This window comes from Schistocerca piceifrons, chromosome 3, assembly GCF_021461385.2.
Source record: "Schistocerca piceifrons isolate TAMUIC-IGC-003096 chromosome 3, iqSchPice1.1, whole genome shotgun sequence".
Lineage (NCBI taxonomy): Eukaryota > Metazoa > Arthropoda > Insecta > Orthoptera > Acrididae > Schistocerca > Schistocerca piceifrons.
Genome location: NC_060140.1, coordinates 653,155,420 through 653,171,672, shown reverse-complemented (window position 1 = coordinate 653,171,672; position 16,253 = coordinate 653,155,420).

The following is a 16,253-nucleotide window of genomic DNA, read 5'->3' as shown; positions in this document are numbered from 1 at the left end:
TCGTGCACACTTCGATCTACCGTAGATATTCATTGATGAGCCAAACGCCGGCCTCGGTGACTCAGTGGTTCTAGGCGCTTCATCTGGAAACGCGTGACCGCTACGGTCGCAGGTTCGAATCCTGCCTCGGGTATGGATGTGTGTGGTGTCCTTAGGTTAGTTAGGTTTAAGTAGTTCCAAGTTCTAGGGGACTGATGACCTCAGATGTTAGGTCCCATAGTGCTCGGAGCCATTTGAACCATTCTTGATTGAGCCATATCATTATCACCACCGGCTTAACGGCTTGTTTGTCTTGGAACGAAAACACTAATTCTGCGTATCAGGGATCCGACTGTTTTTCGTAGGTTTGTGGAGGTATGTGGCGTCAGATGCCTACGCACAGGTTATGTACCTCGCGTAAATAACGGTGCATTGATGTCGCCCCATGGCAGTTCACGTGGGTTCCATAGGATTTACATCAGGCGATTTCCGGCGCCCAGACATAATTAAGAGTTCAGTATAATGCTCCAGAAATCACTGTTGTATGGTTATGGCTCCGAGACACGGGCAGTTATACTGCTCAAAGATAACATCGATGTCGGGGAAGACATCAGGCATGAAGGGCAGCCAGTGGTTTGCAGCTACCAGCGTGTCTTCTATTACTACCACAAGTCCCATGCAAGCGCAGGAGAATGTCTCCCACAGCATAGCCTGTGTCCGTGGCGCGCTGCAAGTTTCGAGCAGCGGTTCATCTCGATCACTGAGTTTCTGGAGACTACCAGCGACGTAGTGTAGCAAAAATGTGATTCACCCGAAGAGCCGACAAGTTTCCGTTGATTGACGATTGAGTCCCGATGGTCTCTTACCCACAGCAATCATAATTGACGATGTAGTTGAGTCAACATGTGCACACGTAGGTGCGGCCTTTTGCGAAGCTCCTTGTTCAACCATGTACGAATAATGGTGTGCTAAGAAATACTTTTACGTGCACCAGCATTGTGCGTTTTCGGCAGAGATGTCACAAATCACCATCTATTCTACTCTACAGAGCAGATAAGCCTCCGAATCCCAGGTTCTGTGATGAGTTGTAGGCGTCCAAATACATATAGCTCCTAGTGGTAGGACCTAACTCTTTGCGTAGATGCTCACGACAGTATCAAGTGAACATTCGACCAGCTTCGCCGTTTTCGACATATGCGTTCACAGGCTCGGGGTAATAATAATCTCGTCTCGGTCAAAGTGACCTACCTCAATCGATTTCTCCATTTGCATCCCATATCTTCGCTAGGGTGATTACCGTCCGTGTCTGATCTACTTACATGCTTATGTTACAGCGTCACGTGCCCGCAAATCCACGCGGTGGCATCCAGCGTCGCCGTGGGCAGTAGTCATAATGTTTTGGCTTATCGGTGTAGACTGTGTGACGGTACGTCACATAAATGGGTATTTGGAGAAAGGGAAAAGAGGTTTTGGCTATGAGACGTGTGAAACATAAATTATCTAAAGACAAAGTACCTCTGCTCGATTTGTAACAAATAGTAAAAATCGTAAGTTATTATTATCAAAACACAAATATCGATGTAATTTACACAGTTTTGTGGTATAATCTCTGTGTAACATAGGACAGGAAGATCAGCGACAATGCTTTGATTGAACGGATTCTCCTGTTTTGTTTCGTCTAGCGGTAGGCCGCCATTTTAGTGCTGTCTGATAATTAACGTAAGTTTTATCTGTATTTTTGAGAAATATAATAGAAATTGTTATTAGAAAGTGTGTATTATTGACATAGTTGTCACCTCTCATAATCGCAACCATTAATTATAATTAACGAAATTTTTGCAGAACTTTGTAGTGCAGGGAGCTCATCTCCCCTAGCAGGATTTAGTCGGCCATTACGCTGACTGTATTATTTAATTAAAATTTCGTGTCATAATATTTAATGTAAACGCGAGAGACTTCTCAATTATGATCTTCCGTTAATTTCAGAGTTAAAAAGCGTAGTGATAAATTTCATTTACTAAAATTCACAGCACAGGGTGAGTTCAGTATGTTTCATTTTGGCCGCCTTACGGCAGATAAGAGTCTCTCCAGTTTTGCCTTGCAAATAATGAACAAGAAATATTGCAAATCATTACATTCCGCAATATCTCTGTTAATCTTTGTGTAGTTTGGTACATACATAACCAGTAGCCCCTCAGATCCATATTAATAATTACAGTTTGCGTAAGAATACGGATATTTTCTTTTCTATATAGCAGCACTCAAGCAAACTATTTATTAGAAGGCGGTGAGTCGCACGTTGTGTTTAAAAAATATCATATTGTACGTACTTCGGGGCAACCGATGTCCGTACGAGTGTTATGGAGGTATAAGTTAATTAAAATTCTCATGCTAGCCGACAATATTTAAACCCACCACAACCAAAATCATAAAATAAGTAATTATAAAAATAAAAATATATAATTGTCCCGTGATAAGTGGCACCACACACACACACACACACACACACACGCACACGCACATATGCACTTATACCGTTATAACTGGTTCGTGTGGCAGGAACTGATTCCATTACTAGTTGATGATGTCAGACGCAGCGAACATCGAGTGGGGCCAGTATCATGAGACTGCATTTTTCGCAGTATATTTCTGTCGTGTCTCAGTTATGCAATTCCCTGAGTATTAGTGTATTAGCTGCCTGAAGAAGTGTCGATTTGCATTTCACGCAATGTTAATTTCCGATTTATTTGCTCCTAAAATTTGTAGTTCTCCTGCACATACGAACTGGATACGTGTACACTACTGGCCATTAAAATTGTTACACCACGAAGATGACGGGCTACAGACGTGAAATATAACCGACAGAAAGTCGATGCTGTGATATGAAATGATTAGCTTTTCGGAGCACTCACACAAGGTTGGCGCCGGTTGCGACACCTACAACGTGGTAACATGAGGAAAGTTTCCAACCGATTTCTCATACACAAATAGCACTTGACCGGCGTTGCCTGGTGAAACGCTGTTGGATGCCTTGTGTAAGGAGGAGAAATGCGTACCGTCACGTTTCCGACTTTGATAAAGATCGGATTATAGCCTATCGCGATTACGGTTTATCATATCGCGACGTTGCTGCTTGCGTTGGTCGAAATCCAATGACCGTTAGCAGAATATGGAATCGGCGGGTTCAGGAGGGTAATACGGAACGCCGTGCTGGATCCCAACGGCCTCGTATCATTAACAGTCGACATGACAGCCATCTTATGCGCATGGCTGTAACGGATCGTGCAGCCACGTATCGATCATTGAGTCAACAGATGGGGACGTTTGCAAGACAACAACCATCTGCGCGAACAGTTCGATGACGTTCGCAGCAACATGGACTATCAGCCCGGAAACCATGGTTGCGGGTACCCTTGACGCTGCATCACAGAGAGGAGCGCCTGCGATGGTATATTGAACGATGAACCTGGGTGCACGAATGGCAAAACGTAATTTTTTTCGGGTGAGTCAGGTTCTGTTTACAGCATCATGATGGTCGCATCCGTGTTTGGCGACATAGCGGTGAACGCACATTAAGTTGTTGTGGCCATCAGTCCTGAGACTGGTTTGATGCAGCTCTCCATGCTACTCTATCCTGTGCAAGCTTCTTCATCTCCCAGTACTTACTGCAACCTACATCCTTCTGAATCTGCTTAGTGTATTCATCTCTTGGTCTCCCCCTACGACTTTTACATTCCACGCTGCCCTCCAATACTAAATTGGTGATCCCTTGATGTCTCAGAACATGTCCTACCAACCGATCCCTTCTTCTTGTCAAGTTGTGCCACGAACTTCTCTTCTCCCCAATCCTATTCAATACCTCCTCATTAGTTACGTGACCTACCTACCTTATCTTCAGCATTCTTCTGTAGCACCACATTTCGAAAGCTTCTATTCTCTTCTTGTCCAAACTAGTTATTGTCCGTGTTTCACTTCCATACATGGCTACACTCCATACAAATACTTTCAGAAACGACTTCCTGACACTTAAATCTATACTTAATGTTAACAAATATCTCTTCTTGAGAAACGCTTTCCTTGCCATTGCCAGTCCACATTTTATATCCTCTCTACTTCGACCATCATCGGTTATTTTACTCCCTAAATAGCAAAACTCCTTTACTACTTTAAGTGTCTCATTTCCTAATCTAATTCCCTCAGCATCACCCGACTTAATTCGACTACATTCCATTATCATCGTTTTGCTTTTGTTGATGTTCATCTTATATCCTCCTTTCAAGACGCTGTCCATTCCTGTTCTACTGCTCTTCCAAGTCCTTTGCTGTCTCTGACAGAATTACAATGTCATCGGCGAACCGCAAAATTTTTATTTCTTCTCCATGGATTTTAATACCTACTCCGAACTTTTCTTTTGTTTCCTTTATTGCTTGCTCAATATACAGATTGAATAACATCGGGGATAGGCTACAACCCTGTCTCACTCCCATCCCAACCACTGCTTCCATTTCATACCCCTCGACTCTTATCACTGCCATCTGCTTTCTGTACAAATTGTAAATAGTCTTTCGCCCCCTGTATTCTACCACTGCCACCTTCAGAATTCGAAAGAGAGTATTCCAGTCAACATTGTCAAAAGTTTTCTCCAAGTCTACAATTGCTAGAAACGTAGGTTTGCCTTTCCACATTTCATCTAAGATAAGTCGTGGGGTCAGAATTGCCTCACGTGTTCGAACGTTTCTATTCGTCTACAAAGAATTCGCGTTAGTATTTTGCAGCTCTGGCTTATTAAACTGATAGTTCGGTAATTTTCACTTCTGTCAACACCTGCTTTCTTTGGGATTGGAATTATTATATTCTTCTTGAAGTCTGACGGTATTTCGCCTGTCTCATACATCTTGCTCACAAGACGGTAGAGTTTTGTCAGGACTGTCTCTCCCAAGGCTGTCAGTAGTTCTGATGGAATGTTGTCTACTCCCGGGGCCTTGTTTCGACTCAGGGTTTTCAGTGCTCTGTCAAACTCTTCACGCAGTATCATATCTCCCATTTCATCTTCATCTACCTCGTCTTCCATTTCCATAATATTGTCCTCAAGTAAGTCGCCCTTGTATAGACCCTCTATATACTGCTTCCACCTTTCTTCTTTCCCTTCTTAGCTTAGAGTTGGGTTTCCATCAAAGCTATTGATATTAATGCAAGTGGTTCTCCTTTCTCCAAAGGTCTCTTTAATTTTCCTGTAATCAGTATCTATCTTACCCCTAGTGAGATAAGCCTCTACATCCTTACATTTGTCCTCTAGCCATCCCTGCTTAGCCATTTTTCACTTCCTGTCCATCTCATTTTTGAAACGTTTGTATTCCTTTTAGCCGGCTTCATTTACTGCATTTTTATATTTTCTCCTTTCGTCAATTAAATTCAATATTTCTTCTGTCACCCAAGGATTTCTACTAGTCCTCGCCTTTTTACCTAGTTGATCCTCTGCTGCCTTCACTACTTCATCCCTCAAAGCTAGCCATTCTTCTTCTACTGTATTTCTTTCGCCCATTCTTGTCAATTGTTCCCTTACGCTCTCCCTGAAACTCTGTACAACCTCTGGTTCTTTCAGTTTATCCTGGTCCCATCTCCTGAAATTCCCACCATTTTGCAGTTTCTTCAGTTTTAATCTACAGTTCATAACCAATAGATTGTGGTCAGAGTCCACATCTACCCCTGGAAAAGACTTACAATTTAAAACCTGGTACCTAAATCTCCATCTTACCATTATATAATCTATCCGATACCTTTTAGTATCTCCAGGGTTATTCCATGTGTACAACTTTCTTTCACGATTCTTGAACCAAGTGTTGGCTCTGATTAAGTTATGCTCTGCACAAAATTCTACCAGGCGGCTTCCTGTTTCATTTCTTAGCCCCAATCCATATTCACCTACTATGTTTCCTTCTCTCCCTTTTCCTACTGAGGAATTCCAATCACCCATGACTACTAAATTTTCGTCTCCCTTCACTGCCTGAATAATTTCCTTTCATCAATTTCTTCGTCATCTGCAGAGCTAGTTGGCATATAAACTTGTACTATTGTAGTAGGCGTGGGCTTCGTGTCTATCTTGGCCACAATAATGCGTTCACTATGCTGTTTGTAGTAGCTTACCCGTACTCCTATTTTTTATTCATTATTAAACCTACACCTGCTTTACCCCAATTTGATTTTGTATTTATAACCCTGTATTCACCTGACCAAAAGTCTTGTTCCTCCTGCCACCGAACTTCACTGATTCCCACTATATCTAACTTTAACCTATCGTTTTCCCATTTTTAAATTTTCTAACCTACCTGCCCGATTAGGGGATCTGACATTCCACGCTCCGATCCGTAGAACGCCAGTTTTCTTTCTCCTCATTGGAAGCGTGTATTCGTCATCGCCATAATGGAGTATCACCCGGCCTGCTTGTGAGGTGTGCCATTGGTTACACGTCTCGGTCACCTCTTGTTCGCATTAACGGCACTTCGAACAGTGGACGTTACATTTCAGATGTGTTACGACCCTTGGCTCTTCCCTTCATTCGATTCCTGTGAAACCATACACTACAGCAGGATAATGCACGACCGCATATTGCAGGTCCTATACGGGCCTTTCTATATACAGAAAATGTTCGACTGCTTCCCTGGCTAGCACATTCCCCAGGTCTCTCACTAATTGAAAGCGTCTGGTCAATGGTGGCCGAGCAACTGGCTCGTCACAATACGGCAGTCACTACTCATGTTGAACTGTGGTATCGTGTTGAAGCTGCATGGGCAGCTGTACCTGTACACGCCATCAAAGCTCTGTTTGACTCAGTGCGCTGGCGTATCAAGGCCGTTATTACGGCCAGAGGTGGTTGTTCTGGGTACCGATTTCTCAGGATCTAAGCACCCAAATTACGTGAAAATGTAATCACATGTCAGTTGTAGTTTAATATATTTGTCCAATGAATACCTGTCTATCATCTGCATTTCTTCTTGGTGTAGCAATTTTAATGGCTGGTAGTGTAGGATGCTCAGGTCAGTCTGTCGCCAAGTTTTTTAATCGAGGTGATGGACAGTTGACAGTAGTCCTACGTTCATATAATCAGAGAAAGTAATAGGTGATGCCATTCCAGACGAGAAATTTCTCCAAATTTGATTTGAGCATTGTGCAGTTCACGTGCGACAGGATGTGGTAAGTTCAGTTGTCATTTGAAGTAGTTCTTTGTACATGGTCAGCGTTGATCTTAAAATGTGGGACTCCTGTACCCTTGAATTTTCCTGTTATGTACTACGAATGTGTAAGCATCATTAGCTACAACATAATACTGAAATACACGTGGGCACCTATGACAAAAATCCTTGTCAAAGTCTTTCGAAGTCGACCTTATAGCGCACCGTCTTTATTTAGTATATTTTTAATATGATTCGTTTCTGGGATAAATGTACGCTGCCTTCACCTCTAAATATGGTGGTCAGTTCATAGCTGTATGTTGAACTATCTCAAACCTTTAATTATTAACGTCTAGCATTAACCGTTGTGCTACTGCGTATTTTAGATTTGAGTGCTGTCTGTTCTTACGGACGAGTCCGAAAGAAGAGACACCATTTTGATCCAGCAACCACTATGAATTGAGGCACAAAGGAATTACAGACACTGACTGCGAGCGAACATTGAATGAAATCAATGGGGAAAATTGAAAACGAGGAAAGTCGAAACCGGGGCTCCTGCTTAATAGGCAGATCTTCAGACCTTTAATTTTACTGGGCCCCATTCTCACCTCTCAGCCCATCCGCACGCTCACCTATACCATCTTTGTTTAGCTTCTTTGATTTATTTCTTTATGTATAAATTAATGTGCACGAAAAGAAATATCTGTGGTTGCATCACCGCATTATTTCCGTCTATCTGGGCGCAACCACCTGAATCGTCGTATTCGCCGTCATTGGTAAGTTCTTGGTTTCTCGCTGTTGTTTTTTTTTCTTTTGGTGTCTGTTTGTAATTTTCCCTTGCGATCAGCCAAGTTCGTCATCTCGGGCTTCCCTGTCCTCACTACAATATATTTCCGTTGTTTGTCCTGTTTCTTGTTTCTTCGCTTGCTTCATTCGTCTTCTGTAACCTTATGCTCTCCAGTTCGCTGGGAATCCATTATTGCCCTTATAATAAAGTTCGCGTACCAAACACTGTGAGATTCGTTGAAGTCGATGATGCTGAGTTTTCAGGTATGTCCAAAGTTCCAAACACAACATACCGTATTGAAGAGATTATACGATAACTTGTCCTTTCAACCTTCTCATTAGGGTAGAGGTCACCTTCCGGGAATATTAGACTATTACGTGTGATGCTGGAGAAATGCCAAGCGTTTTCCATATTTTATACGCAGTTCTACATATAAATTGGTGTTCATCTGCACCTTCCATGTGACAGGTTGCACAAGGGGTTCTGATGATAGTGCTGCTGCTGCTGCTGATGATGATGATGATGTCTGGTTTGTGGGGCGCTCAACTGGGCGGTTATCAGCGCCCGTACACATTCCTAACCTTTGTCCAGTCCGATCTCGTCACTTTCATGAAAGATGATGAAATGACAAGGGGTTCTGTGCCATTTGTATCGTATGCAAGCGCGAATTCGTGGGGAGTTTTCTGTTGATCGCATAATACTACAAGGCCATAGCACTAGTTGACAAATGTGGATGGTGGACACTTTGCCATATGGTGTTCCAATCGATTTCGTGGTATTTGTCTTCTGTATCTTTCTTGGAGTACGCCGTAACCCGATATTTGTACAATGCTCGGACTGTGACTAGCTTCGTCTCGGGCATCCCTTTGCTGATGTAGCTGTATTCAGTCAAAAAATATTTGCGATGTTGGAGGTCATTTGGTATGTGGTGAACGTCCACAGGCGCTTAAAGGTTGGACCTAGTAATGTGTCGTTCAATGAAAATGTAGTATTTTTTTTCGTACAATCCTTCCACGTTTTGTATGTGGAACCTATACACAGATCCCATGTCTTCGTATATACGTCGGTTTAGTCCTCCTACTGCATTTGGGAGAGTCAGCGTAGAATATTTGACCTTGGAAATGTGGCCGAAGGCTGCTAGTAATCTATTTGATACTGTGTGGGGTGTTGGGACAGTCGTGCCATATAGTTTACTTTAGATATGAGATATTCACCAACGCCACCCGTTGTAGTTCGTCCAGGGATGAGAGGTTATTTTGACAGATACAAATAAATGGTTCAAATGGCTCTGAGCACTATGGGATTTAACATCTGAGTTCATCAGTCCCCTAGATCTTATAACTACTTAAACCTAACTAACCTAAGGACATCACACACATCCATGCCCAAGGCAGGATTAGAACCTCCGACCGCAGCGATCGCGCGATTACAGACTGAAGCGCCTAGAACCGCTCGGCCACTAAGGCCGGCTGACAGATACAGGCAAGTACTTTATTAAGTAAATCCTTGTCAATGACCGCAACCGTGAATCTAATGTCTTCACTGAATTTCACTCCCAGGCACTTTATGAACGTGACCTCCTTTATCTGTCCTAGTATGGAAGGCCCTAGTCCGTGGCCGATCTTCAGAACCCCTGACATCATCACATTCATCTTAGACCCCGCCACCTTTTTATACTGTTCTTCTATGTTCATAGCAGTTTGTATCTAACTGGTGATTTTGACTAGAAAGGCCACGTCATCAGCGTGTCATGATTCCTTTGAGTCGTCTGTTTAACGCAGTTAACACTGGCTCGATGGCTTTTTTCAAGTAGTGCTACTGACATCAGACATCGTTTTCTGACTGCGCAACTGACTCATATCGGCCCCACCGGTCGATCCTCTACCAACATTGTGGACAGCGATTTTCGTAGAAGACATGCGATGATTATCAAGGAAAGTTGTCCGATGTTCATCACCTGAATGGTCTTAGTACGTACCCTTGTTTTACCCTTTCAAAGAATTTGTTGAAATCGAGGGCAACCATGGTGCACGAAATGCGACAGGCGACCGTTATATCGATTATGTTATAATAATTGCACAGAATATAGTGAATGTTTCGGTCTTTACTGACACAGGTCTTTTCTGGGGATGTGACTGTTCATTACCGGTTTCACATTCCCTTCTGTAATCCTAGAAAGTATCTTGCAGTCACTGTTTAAGAGGATTAACGGACGGTAATATTGCGTCAATTACCCCACTGCCGTCCTAGGAACCGGTATAATTACAACTTCGCTAATAAGTTTTGGGCTTCCTTTGTCCGGATCCATCGATTCCTGGCGTATTCACGGTAGTTTAGGTAACATCTGACGTTTAAATTTGAGGTAGAATTCCATCTGTATACTATCTGGTCCGAATAACTTGTTCTCAGGGCCCTTTTTCAGTGCGTCGTCCACTTCCTCTTGCGTGAGTTCAGACAGCGAAGTAATTTCCTCCTCCTGGTCGATTTTGCGAGTTATTCCCCACAGCACGTCTTCCATCGCCCCCCAGTCCACAAGGGTAGATGCGTAAAGCGTTTCATAATATCTGTTCAGCTCAGCTCTGACCTGATCTCTTGATGTAGTAGGAGCAGTTGTCCACCTGCAGTTCGTTATGCATTGGTGAGCTTCCTGTGGCTACCTATTCGGTCCTTAACCACCTCGTGTATGGAAGATTGTTCGTTTTGGTCAGCGTATCGAAGTCGCTCTCTACGCCGTCACCCTTCCTATTTTTTTCGGTATTAACTCCGTAATCATGGCCCTTACCAGTTGTATTGTATGTTGATTGTCGACGACAGGTGCGTCAGGCCGGAATAAGTCACGGGGGCCTGGATATAGAAGTTCATAGTGCGGCGTATCTAACGAGGGCCTACCCGACTGTCGGTACTGCACAATTTAACCACCTCATTACCACCGTGCCATATTGAGGAAACTTTCTTTCATAAGCAGCACCTGTCTTGTGAATTATTTCATATCATCCCAATTCGGCCAATTGCGAGACGTCCAGATTCCAGTATCCCCTCCCACGATTCGTCCCTTATCTTTGGAGGCTGATGTAGAAATTTTCGCCACGTGATAAGAAAAAATTGTCTGCCTTATCTCTGTCGGCAAGATTTTGTGACTCAAGCTTTTGTCACTTAAATGCAGTCAAGTCCTCTTCCAGAGTGGTTCGTCACGTGTAAAATCCCTGACCTATCGCCATTGACGTGTCCCCAAGTATCAATGAAACGCGGGTCCGCATTGTAGTGATTTAGTTCCGGGTAACTGTTTAAATGTGAACTCTGTTCCTTCGGTGATAGGAAGCTATAATGTGGTCGTAACTACCAGAGAATAATGGGACCATTACTTTTTTTGAAAAATAGTGCCCGTTGGCGTGTATTTCCAGAGCCTGAAGGGGCGTACACGTTACTGGACAATGTATCCTGTATCATGTACCCCAAGACTTTTGCCAATATTCCTTCCTTTGTAAGTACTGCTGTCCCAATGTCTTGTGCAGTTTGTGGATGAGTGAGACCTGTGTAGACACTAATCTTGTGGAGGTTGCTCTTCGACACTTCTTGCAGCAGGACAACACCTGACTTGGCGGTGCACTCCATCAGCGGTTGGCTGTCGATCCGTCGATTCAAGGGTGATTCTGTCGCCTTTTCCTGACCCGTGTCCATTGGGGTGACGTTTTTTTCCAGTAGCTATCATTTCTAGATCTTCTTCCTCGGCTTGTAGAAGCTCTATTCCCATTCCTGCAGCCGCTGCCGTGTAAGTCACCAACAGCGTCGACACCTGCTCCTCCCGCTGGTAATAGGGCCATCCACTTCTGCTTATGAACGCGAATCCCTAGATTTCTGCCGTCCCCCCCCCCCCCCCCCCGCCCCAAAATTCCCGTCATAATAGTCGACTTTATATCGTCCTCCCGTTGAGGCTATGACTCGTTTACAGCATTCTGTGGTAATGATCTTCACATACACGTGGCGGCTAACTATCGACAAGTCAATCCCGATCGTACCGTGAAACCTTAGTTTCACCACATCTCGCAAAAACATCTCTACTTCGACAGACTTTGGTCGTGTATACTGGTCGTCAAAAACAAATATCACAGCGTCTTTGCAGAACTCGAATGCCATCGTTACATCAATATGTACGACTTCTACTAGCATCCGCTCTTTCTACCACATTTACTCGGAACACGCCTCGGCGCTCAGTTCCGAGCGGTGGGGACGTAAACAGCGCAAGTCTGCGCAGGTCGCCTTCAACAAGCAGAGTGACCACTGCGCCATCTGGACACACCTATCAGCTCAACTGCACGGACTGCCCTAGCACGTCAGATGGGATTTCTCAGCCTATTCACACACTATAATTATCCTCATTACTCTCAACATCTCGCCGATTCCCGTGAGCGTTCGAGACTGGTGTGCATCTGCACTGAAGAGCCAACTGGCCATCTCGGCTTAATTATGTATGTGATGTCAGTTCTTTCGGACATGTCTGTTGATCCCGCATCAGGCTTGAATTCTTACGGGAATCGTTGAAACGCCGCGAGTAATGAGGACGATGAGCAAGGGGCGCTACATTAGTAGTGTGTGGATAAGTTTAGAATTTCGCTCTGACGGGAGGTGTGCAGTTGTGATGACCACTGTGCCCTGAGGCATTTGTGGTCAGAGCATCTAACTACTAAGCAGAAGACCAAGGTTCGAATCCTGGTCTGGCATAAACTTTCAACTTTCCCAATTGATTTCATTAAAAGCCCGCTCGTGCTCAATATCTGCCATTCCTCTGCGTCTTGTTTAATATTTTCTTTGTGAATTTTCCGCACAGTTGCTAATACTTTTTGAATGCATGGTTGTGGGAGTGCCTAAATTCTAATTTTCATTGTGGTCATAACCATTTGCCTACCCCAAATCTAATGCCTTTCTGTTTTTGTATCAAGAAGCATTCCCCTTTTATGTACAAATCTGGATACCGATTGTACACCTGCTTTTCAGCTCTTAGGTAAGTAAGTCGCAGTGTGGTGAAGTCACAGCTGGAGAGCAGAGACGCGCTCACATTAACTTCATTGTATATTCATGATTTAAAGATATCTCTTGTATAACGAGCACCATTGAAAGTTCTTAACTGTACAAGGTTTAACTGAAGAGCATTAAGGGCATAGACTCACATGAGTCAGATACAGAAATTAAATTACTGTAGAATTTTGAGGAAAGTGTTTTGTGGCCACTGTCCGTAGTGGTAATTAGATTGAAAATCGATTTATTACACGTAACAGTTCACTTTCAGTATCAACGAAGCAGGTATCCAGCAAGGTATGAAATGACTGTTACTACTGTGAATGGATTTAAAAAATGATTCTAGGGTACTATTGCTAAACAACTATCACTTCTCAAAAGCCGTTTTGAAAGCACTAATAAGAATTTGTCAAACCTATCGCCTATGAAAAAAATTTTTAAAGTCACAGAACTTTCCATCACCCACTAAATCAAATGTAGCAAGATAAAGCTGCTGCCCATAAGCAAGACCGGTCCAGTTTTACTATAAATTATAAACGCGAATATGCAACACTTTTTTCACATTAAACCCACTCCAACCTCAAATTAAAACATGCTTTTATGTTTGCTATAATAACCTGGAGCGAGAGAATCAATTTTCTTCAGACAATACGTGTAAAGTATGTACATGTACATTTCAGTATACAATATACTATTAACAGTGGAATGCTACTAGGGGTACACTTGCACCCCATTGCTTCCAAAAAGTGTTGCTAATGGCCAACAGCACTACAATTCTGCGCTTCCAGTAGTTTCATGCCTTGACAGGTCAGTACGGGTGATACCTTCTGAGAGTCCGCAGTGCTTATCCTCTTCATGTTAGTTAACGTTTGGGATGCAGGTTCTAAGAAATTCCAAGAGTAACATTCTTTATATCTGTAAGTATGGTGTCATGTATCGTATAAATGAGGAGCTACTGGACTGCAACTTGCTTCAACAGATTTTCTCGCATCGTTCTCCTCACCCTCATTCTGAACCCAAAGTAACATTTCACGTTAGAAGAAACTACAGTCCTTACTTATAACGTCAGCCCCAACATCTAAGGAACTGACTGACTTCTCATAAAACTGTACAGATAATACGAGTGTATGGTAGGACAAAAATTGTATAATTTTACCGTGACATACTGGCAGGAAAAGACTTAGGAAATTCACGGAGAACTTGAGAGTTTGTTACCTAAACAAGCACACACAGTGAAAATAAGAGAGTACCACCGAATAACTTTACAGAACACCGACTTTCAAATTTATGCGCGTCTCTTCAACAAGAAACAAAAAGAATTCAGAGTTCAGGTTTCAGGATTGTCCTGTCACAAAAGCATCAGTTACGTACAGTCCAATAATGGTCCAACCAACGTTTCGCAATCCAATGCTTCCGACGGTATACTCGCCTAATACCATGTGCATTCTCAACGGGTCGCCTAATGCATATTTCCTGAACCTTTCTGCTCAGCGACAAGAGTTCGCAAACCTGATTTCTCGAAGCCAGCGTAACGAAATCAGTTTCACATAAGCCTATCTGCACGACGACATTAGTGTGGACTTCAGCTTCGACGTTTTGTGATTGTCGGTGCAAGATAGTAGGATCTGAAATGAAAGTTGTGGCACTTAATGAATAGGAGCGAAATTCATAAATGTCTACTTGAAATCACCAAAAAAGAGAACGAATTAAATTGTTTGTATTCATAATTGGATAAAAGGAAGATTTCAGTTCGTATCCTCAGCTACCATGATTGAAATAAATTGTTTTGGAAAGGCCCAGGAGATTATTCAGTTACCTAATAATGATGTAATAAAAATGTATATTCCTCAACAAAGTTCACGGTACGAAAATCGAAGAAGGTAGTATAATGCACGAAACATTTTCCATTACTCTGAGATTGGTATATGTCTCTACATGTCCATTCGGGTTCCCGCACCCATGTTGCCAAATCAGTTCCACCTGCTTGGGAAGTTTCTTTCCTCCAACCTTGGGACATTAGAGCTTTCAATTTCACTCATACTAGCTTAAGGACGGGTATTTCCGCGATTAGCGCCGCATTCTGTTTGTTGGATAGCTTCCACATTGATTCAGTTGCGTTATTTCGTGCATCTATTGCCTCAAGCCGTCTACAGCATTTTATAAATGCAGAAACGCTTCTTTATTAATCGTGGACGAATGATTATTTCTTGTATTTCAATATTGTTTAGTAACTCTAACATGGTCAATACTTGGATGTTCATGTCGAAATGAAAAGTGCATGTCTGAGTAGCACATTGTTTTTGTAATAATTATAAACAACTTTCTCTGTTTCCGACATCATGCCACTATTATTGTAAAACTAGCTAACCTAAAAACATACGCAACTCGGTTCAAATGGCTCTGAGCACTATGGGACAACATCTGAGGTCATCAGTTCCCTAGAACTCAGGACTGCTTAAACCTAACTAACCTAAGGACATCACACACACATCCGTGCCCAAGGCAGGATTCGAACCTGCGACCATAGCAGCCGCGTGGTTCCGGACTGAAGCGCCTAGAACCTCTCGGTCACAAATGCCGGCACGTAGTTTATAGCAAGAGACTGAAATTGCTAATCATATTGTACTGAACAATCCAAATTGCAACACTAAAGCAAATTTCGAACTTAAACGTCAACCATTACAATAGAAAAATGTACATTTACTTAGTAAATCAAATGTACAATCAAATGCGTCGCTTCTGAATTCCAAAAACAGACACGCTTGATAATTGTTGATTACAGTGTCACCTACAACTTACCGAAAACAAAGGTTTGAGTAAACCATATGTATCTCTAAGCGTGAAATCCGAAAATGGAATAAAAATCAGGGTAGGGGGTGGTTTCCACTTGAAAAAAAGAAGTTGAACCCACCCACGCAGGACGGGTGGGTAGGAGATGGACAGATAAATCACCGATGTTCCCTTTCCTGATATTAACTTTCCACCTAGAAATTTTTTCAGTACGATACGTCGTTTTCAAGATATTCATTTGTCTCATGTTCAAACAAACACCAGTTAAATAAACAAAATAAAGTATGTACCAACTAATCACAAAGTACTTTTCACGTAGAACATTATTTTCGTATAATGAGTCATTACCGCAATATTTAGTTGTCCCATGTTGCAACAAACGCCGTCTACACTTAACGATTTATGCTCTTCTTTAGGACGCTATAACTGATTATTATGAAAAAAGCAGTATATAACCAACTAAATGGGGAAGGCCTGAAGATTACCGGGCTTTTACCATGGTCTACGAGAGAAAT